Source organism: Castor canadensis, chromosome 3 (genome assembly GCF_047511655.1).
Source record: "Castor canadensis chromosome 3, mCasCan1.hap1v2, whole genome shotgun sequence".
NCBI lineage: Eukaryota > Metazoa > Chordata > Mammalia > Rodentia > Castoridae > Castor > Castor canadensis.
In genome coordinates this window covers 55,840,556-55,849,343 of record NC_133388.1, presented here as the reverse complement: position 1 = coordinate 55,849,343, position 8,788 = coordinate 55,840,556, and the positions used below count along the sequence as shown (strand labels likewise).

Sequence of the window (8,788 nt, the reverse complement as noted above, 5' to 3'; positions counted from 1 at the left end):
GAGTTCTTTCAAAGTCTGTTAAAATGTAGTATCTTTTTCTACAGGTAAGATGTATTACCTTTTTCTATAATTCTAGAAATTAATAAATTTCTTGAATTTATTAAGCTATACAAAATTTGTTTAATAAAAATATTTATAGTGTATAACAATCTCTGAAGACAATAATTTTAAATGACATTCTTTCCAAGTACCCTAAAAACAGAGCATGGCTTTAAAAGTGGATGTGGAAGCCTGGTTATAAAATAAACAACCAAAAAGCTATTGAAAGAACCACATAAATCAAAAAAAAAAAAAAACAGAAGGAATCCTAGTTCTAGAAACTCTTATATCCATAGCCTGAGCCTTCATGGTAGAATGGAAGTTGGTTTTTTTTTAGTGTCTGCTGACACACTAAGTATTGGAAGGAAAACTGAAAACGCACAAACATCTACATAAAAACATACACACCAAAACAAACACACAAAACCAAATTACAGATGCCTACCCAATTACATTCCTAGTAGGAATGAAGACTAATCAACTCTAATCAGATAATTAAGAGCATAGGACGTGAAACATGCCAAATTTGTCTTGATCTCAGATCTAGTACCTTTTCAAGTACAGACATGATTACTTCCTCATTTACATTTTATGACTCATCTTCTGACTGTACACAGGCCCTGAAAAAAAGAGTCATTATTCCACTGCAGTTTCAGTACATGTGGTGTGCACCAAAGGAAGCACAGAGACCCGATCCACACGGATCAAGACTTGAAGAGTCTTCACCTCAAACAGTCAACAAGGTAATTCTGTGCTTTTATTTATTTAGCATCCATTTTAGCCATGACCATATGAGTTCAGCAGTAACAATTTTATATCTTAGATTTTCAAAACATGTCTGATTTTACATGTCCACTGCTATATTCCTTGTCATGTTGTTTAGACTAAAAAATACAGTCCTCCTAACTACAGGGAACAAAAAAAACTGACCTGTGATCAACAAGGAAGCCTCTTGAGAAGCACAGAAACACAGAACTGAATGGCATACAGTAAAAATGTAAGTGATACAGAACCTAGATGCTCAGAGGAATGATAACCACTATAGCTTTATTGTAATCAAGTCTTCACAAGATACGTATAACTTTAACACAACTAGGAGCTGTAGATCTAAGTACTTTAATAACTTTAAATAGGTATTATTTACTTGAAGATTAAAAATAGACTTGAAGTATTAATGCAATAGGAAGAATATAGAGCAGTTGTCTCTAACTTTTTAGTCACATATCCTCTCAACAAGTTTGTCACACTCACACCCATATGTGTATAATAATTTATTTCTAAATAGATAAATGTACTACTGTACTTAGCTACTATTATTTAGCATAATATATACTTTATTTTAATAGCTTTACTATATTTTTGAATTAGCATACATTAATTATACAAGGGGTATAATTCCATACATGTGTATAGTATACTTTGAACAAGTTCTCCCCTCCATTACATTTCCATTCCCCCTTTCCCTACTCAAACAGTATTTGGTAGGCTTCATTATTCTGTCTTTGTGTGTATATATATATACCACACTTTGATCCTCTTCACCCCTCCCCTCTCCTGCTGATCACCCCCAGACCTTCCACCTTTGACAATCATGTCCCATGATCATCACCCTTATAATCACATCATCATCATTTAAGATCTAGGATCTACAAATGAGTGGGAAAAAAGCACAATATATACTTTAAATGAGATTGCTCATCAAGAATTGTGGATTCATAGCTTATTTTTTAAATTCTTCTTGATTTCAAATTGTTTTGTGATGTGATTCATAAAAGTGTGTCAATTTTGCAATGTCCTTGTAGTTCTACATTATTAGTTTACCTTGAAGCAAAAAGTCTTTGGCTACAAACTTTATCAATTTTGTGAGGTTGTTATTCAAATCTAGATTATAACCTGTATATCCACTTAGCCAGGTGCATGTGAACTGCAAAATATTGCAACACGCTGACCATGAACACGAGAGAAGACACTGAATTGTGGACTCCCCACACCTCTCATCTTGTCTACTTTGTGATGGATGACATGTGACATGTACCAAGGAAAGATTCTGGCACCAAACTGTAAATTAAATATTAGTAAAAACTTATTTTATTTCTCATATATATGGTAATTACATATATATACATATATATATATATGTATATATATGTAACTAATTATTGAGTTCCATGTAAGGAAAAGGTAGGTCATAATATTACTTCAGACCAAAACTTCAAAACAAAAACGCTCAAGCACCTAAGAAACAACCTCCACAGGAGTTCAGTTCAAGGCCATCATCCTGATATCCATTCCTTATACTGTCCAAAAGCAATCTATAGAAAACTAATTGCTACCATTCCCATTGGTTTCATCCTCTTTTCAAACAACAAATATGTAGAAAATTCATTTCTCTGCTAACAGAATCTCAACTTAGTACACTTTGGGACATTCTCTAGGTTCACTCTAATAGACTCCCCATCCAAGCTCTCCATCAGCCTTCCCAATAGCCCTTTGGTCATCTGCTCTAATACAAGAACCCTGTCCAAAGTAATCATCAATTGTTATCTAAGTTTAGATCTGTCAAACTCCTCTGAAATTTCCCATTTTCCTCAGTCCCTAATACTCTTCAGTCCACAAAACATCTCAGACATGATACCTAGTTGCTTAAACAAATTCAAAAAGACACAGAAAGCCATTCAACCTTACTTTTACATCCCTTTCCAGTGCTCAGAGGGCATCACCACATGCTACTGACCTCAGAGAAAGTCATTTATTCTGCATCACTGTCTGCACACATTATGCAGTCAGAGGGCTTCCACGCCTGCTGTCCTCCACTTGGAAACAGCTGAACCGCACTGCAGTCACTGCCATTTCTCGTATGTGCTCTGAAACCTCCTTAAAATCCCTATCATTGCTATGAGCCTTCTGGAAACTTCCTACAGAGCAACAACCCCCCCAAAAAAATACACTATGGATACACAACTCTATCAAAAAGCCCAATTTGCTCTTAATAAATGTTTTAATATTGACTTCATTTATATAGCTTAATAAAGTGCAACTCTATCAAAAACCATATTTGGCTTCTAAAAACTTTAGTGTTAACTTTATGTTATATGCTGAAAATACCAGAATGAAATAAATGTTACTGTACACTAAATAGAAAAAAGTGAATACTGCTTTTTTTCTCATGTGAAACAATCCCCCAAAAATGTTTATTTTTAAAACCCACCTAAGTAATATAGCAAAGATTTTAAGGTGTAGTTGTTCAAAGAAGACTTTCTGGAATTTTATAAAACATCTCAGAGAGGCCTGCATAGTGGAGCAAGTCCACTTCCTGCCCAGACTTTAGGAAGGAAATGTCTCTTCTTGCCAATGAAGATTTTTAATTATCTTTCTCAGTCCCTCAGCTCGTGCACAAAGAGAACAAAGACCCCAGAGAGTATACTGACACAACACACTGAACCTCAGTGAGATATTTTCATTAACAAATGAAACAATTAGGGCTTTCCCTGGACATTTGTGAGAAGTAAAAAATCTTCAACAAGAATCAAAATTAATAAGTGATTAATTCATGTTCAAGAAAAGTCTAGGACATTAGGAAAGTTCCAGGTCCATAATATTAATGCCCTGAAACCAGAGGTGAATAACATGGCAGATGACCCAGGGCACAACCAGTTGGACACAAAGAAAAGAATATAAATAACATAATAGAAACTGTCTTTGTAATTATATTACTTTGGCTTATCATCACCACTTTATGAAAAAAGAGCTGGAAATTTGTTTCAAAAGCACTCCCTATAACTATGTCATGGATAAATATATGGAATAATGTGTTCATAGATCACATTAATTCAATCAATTGCTACAAATTTTTTTTATCATCTGATTTAAAGACTCCTTCCTGGTGGCGGGAGAGAGATGATAAGGGCAATCTAACTAATGTACAATATAAACCTATTTGGAATTGTCACAATGAATCCCCCCTATACAATGAATATATTCTAATAAAAAATTTAAACAAATAAATCATTTAAACATGAAAAAAAAGACCCCTTCCAGATATCACAGTTCTCAGAGTCTTATGATAGATGGCCCTCTCAAAACTGGACAAGACCAGTTAAGAAGTCTCAATGAATACTGTTAGTCAACTTTATGTCACCATAACAAAATACCTGAGAAAAGCAACTTAAAAAGAGGAAATATTTATTTAGGCTCATAGTTTCAGAGGTTTCAGTCTGCAGTCACTTGGCAGTCTTGTTTCTAGGGCAATGATGGAGCAGAATATCGTGGTGAATGGTGTGGTAAATGAAAGCTGCTCACCTCATGGTGGCCAAGAAGGAAAGAGAGAAAGCGAGAGAGTGATGGAGGAAGGGGCCAGGGATAAAATATACCCTACAAGGGCATACCCCAGTGGCCTCCTCCAACTAGGCCCTAGCTCCTAAAGTTTCCATCACCTCCCACAGCTCACTAAGCCATGAATCTATCAATGGATTAATCCATTGATGAGGTTAGGGCCTTCATGATCCAGTCACCTGCTACATTGGGGATCAAGCCTTCAACAAATGCACTCTTAGGGAACATTATAGATCCAAACCACAATAAACACTGTTTTAGCCAGATTAAACTTTGTTGAATTTAACTTTCACTTCCAAAAACAACTTTTAGCAAATATAAAGGTGAATACAGAAATCTTTAATGGTTTAATTTACAACATTAATTAATGATGTTTTTGAGAGTCTTTTGACACTGGTTAAATGCTCTAGTGATATATGACAGGCCTATTATGTTTATACTCATTTTCTGGTAGCGATCTGAATGCTAATAAAATATGTGCTGCATTTGAATAGTAACTGTCCTCCATCTCCCAGAAGTTGCAGCAAAAAATAAAATTGCTTCAGACATTATAAATTATATATTGCTTATCTTGATTTCAGTCAAAATTATGATTTTTCTTCACTTGAACTAAAGATATCTTTTTTAAATTTGAAATCACTTTCTTTCACAAGAATTAAAATCAAGAAACACACCAGACATTACTTCTGCATTAGTTACTGCTGATGTATTCATCTAAACCAGAAGATATGCATCAGAAGGGTAGGATTGGTCTTACCCACTAAGTGACTGAGATGGTGAGTCCAAGGTTCTTAGATCCAGAAGTAAAATCAATTCTAGAATTTTCTTCTCCAAGGTATTATTCTCCACCAGTATACTGTTCTAGCAACGCTAAAGCTTCCTCATCCTACCTGTACCAAAATGCAACAGAAAGTTTCAGAAAGCAGAGGAGTAGAGTCATTCTGAACCCATCTTAATCATTAAGAACAGTCATAAAATTAGGCTTTATAGGAAGCACATTTTCCATTTAACAAATTGACGTACATACTAAAGACCATTCCAAACATGCAAGACACTATTTTTCATAACATACTATGTTAAGTGAGATACATGAGTACCAGAAATTATTACCAAAGTTAAATTAGCTAGCTTTTTATATTGATATATAATCAATTTGAAATATATGTTGTCAAATCCCTACTGTCTTCTGAAAGTAACTTTACAGTATGTTTAAGATTCAGGGCTCTCTTGGTTGCAACAGGAAAAGACAAAGCAAGCCAGGAGAAGAACAGTTCATGAAATCTAAGGAGACCATCTGACAAAACAATTGGATATGGAGGGCTACAGCCAATAAGAACAGCTTGACCTTGATATCTTGAGATAATTCTTCTCTTTCCCCTTCACCCTCTTTCCCCCTCCCTCCTCCTCCTTCTTGTTCTCCTTCTCTCTCTCTCTCTCTCTCTCTCTCTCTCTCTCTCAAAGGAAAATTGCTGTCCTAGACAAAAATCATGGTTTATGTCTTATGACTTCAATCACCAGAGAGGGATCCACTCACCAGCTCTCAATTTATAAATTTAAAAATCCCAGGAAGGTCACTATGGCCAAGCTCAGGTAAGAAGGCCAATTCTAGCCAGGAATTTTGAAAGCAACTTGCAGCTACCACATGATTCTGGCCTGAGTAAAGAGGAGCTCCCAAAGGAAGGGTGATGAGAAGACTGAACAATACACATTCACTATTATTTCATTCCATTGTGTGGTAAAGATCAAAAGAGCTCTGGAAAGAAAGTTCAGATTACCTTTCTCAACCTTGGTAATATTTTTAATTGCTTTTTATTAATTTTCTCAGCTCTGATTCCAAACCATTGACATATCTTAGTCCTTTCTTTTATGAGTTTAATCAAATTAATGGTTGAAGAAAATTTAAATAGAGTTTATTCTGTTTTGACCTACTTGAAATCACAATTCCTGCTTTGTTTTAAAATGTTAGAAAAATTTCTTTTTCAAGGGGAAAAAAAGAGTCAAACAAATATACTTCTTGAAACAAGCATGTTTTACTCTTTCTAAATTAAGCATCAGGAAAAAATCAAAATAAAAAATATATTTTAAAAAGTTAGTTTCTTTGTATATGAAAAGTTGTTGTAAGGCAAAATAAGCCACAGATGCTCTAAAATCTATAATCAGCCCACAACTCAGTGGAATTCAATGCAGACTAAACACACATACAAGGAAATTCACTGCACCTGCAAACCCTTGGTACATTCTCTGTTGAAATAATAATAACACTCAGAGTACATTAAAACAGGTAAAATCTCTCTTCATTCACTTGGTAAATATACATGGACTGATTTTCTATACCCTCACTTTTAATAATTCATTACATGTATTTCCATATCTATCTTACAGAGTTAGTTCTACATCAGTAATGATAACTGATGGGAGTGCAGACATTCTTCCTCAAACTCACTTAACACTACATAGATCTTCAAAGAGGATATATACTTCAAAGCATTAAAATGTATGTATTCATGTGTATGACTTAGAATATTGCCTCTTTGAAGCAGTCATTTTAGAAGTCTGTAGCAAATTTGCTTTGCATCTTTCAATAGCCTTTATGCAAATTTTTGTTTTACTTATTAGATTGTTTTATATGTAAAAATTATAAAGATCTTATGCAGTATGGAATAAACTATACATGTACAAAAGAAGATGGTAGCAAGCCAGAAATTTTTACTTTTAGTGAAACAGATTCTTCTCTCTGAGATCATTCTCCTCAAGAGCTGGATTCTACTTACCTGCGGCTATGGTGTGAATGTCCGCCAAAACTCAACCTAACTTAATCCTCATCATGAGGCATAAAGAGATACGTACAGGTAGGGCCTTTAAGAGGTCATGACAGCTCTGCTCTCATGAATGGATTAATGTATTCATTGATAATGAATTAATGTATTGGTGGTTATTTTGATAGTGGGTCTGTCATAAAAGCCAGTTTATCTCTGTCTTCGAGTTGTGACCTTGTCTCCATTGGATGCCTCCACCACCTTGCAACCCTGCAGACAGTCTCCACCTGGCCTTCCCAGGCTCCAGAACTACAAGCTGAATAAACCTTTATTCTTTATAAATTACCCAAGTTATGGTACAGGCACAGAAGCAGAAAATGATCTAAGAACCCTACTAACATCTCAGTCCACTGAAAGTTGCTAAAGGGATCTCTCTCTACCCAGTTGTATGGAGCCCAGTGGAACTGTGATTCTTGAAAAGTACCACTTGACCCAAGGCATCTAAATATCTAAGTGACATTTATTTTCTTGAATCCCCAGTAACAAAGGGGAATGTTTGGTGAAAGAGTTCAAGACCTCCCTTCACACTGTGACCTAGATGGGTTAGTGAGCCCAATAAACCTGAGGCACTGGCCATGTCTCACCTGGGTACCAGTCAGGAGGCAGGGACTAGAATATTTCTCAGGGAAACAGCCCACCCAGCCAGGAAAGTACCCACATAGTTCTGGAACACTCACAGATTCTCATTAAAATAGCTCAAAAGACCAAAGAAACCTGGAAAGCAGTCTTTTTTACATCACTTGGGGCTCAGAAGCCACTCTAGCCTTAGTGCTTTCTGATGGCCTCAGGCTTACAATAGTCACAGAAAGGACACAATTTGATTATCCTCTAGATTTTAATGTCTTGCACACTGAAAAGCAGTCCTTATAATAGAGGGCAATTAGTAGGGAACAAGGATGAGTTTTTCTAAACATGGTCAGAGTGAAAATGCCAACATTAATGATAAGCCCAATCAGAGGTTTCTGAACATGAACACAAAGCCAGGTAAAACTCAGATACTTACAGTCTGGTTTGCTTCTCTCATGCCAAGCAAAACCAGTCCAGAATTCTCTGTGATGTCAAAGACTAACAGTGTAATGAACCTGAGTATAAATTCCTTGGAGACAGAGTCAAGGCATTTCTTTTTAAATTTGTAAATGGTCCAAATATGGAAAATAACAACACTTGAAATAATAAACAACTGGAAATTGAGCTTTTCCCCCCGCAATGTTCAAATTAAGTCAATTCACTAGACTGTTTCATTAAGAAAAATACATGGCAGAATGTGTTTTTCTAAAACAGATGAAGCAAAGGCAAAAACAACAGGATCTGTTGAATAAATTTAAAGCATCTAAATAGAGACTTCACATTGTAAGGTAAAATACAGAAAATGAGACAGATATTCTCAAGTAAGCTTTTAAAAATCTAAACAATGGGGTGCCGGGTTGGGGGTGAAGCAGAGTTTATTATCAAATGCCAAAGCCACTTCTCCCTGGATTCTTAGAGAAGGATATAGTCAAAGTCTGAGCAGAAATATTTCAAGGACGAACACCAACTCTTCGTTCTCACTCACACACCAATTATATAGTTTTTAGACTTGTAAGTACAGAGATCCCTTGACA

General features: G+C 35.5%; 1 long non-coding RNA gene across 1 annotated transcript; it reads left to right on the top strand.

Annotated features, from left to right (window-relative positions):
- The first annotated feature begins 688 nt into the window (after positions 1-688).
- LOC141421290 (uncharacterized) lies at positions 689-2,065 on the top strand. Its single transcript, XR_012445900.1, has 3 exons — positions 689-782; positions 923-1,036; positions 1,949-2,065. It is a non-coding gene; the product is annotated as an uncharacterized lncRNA (long non-coding RNA).
- The last annotated feature ends 6,723 nt before the right edge of the window (positions 2,066-8,788 follow it).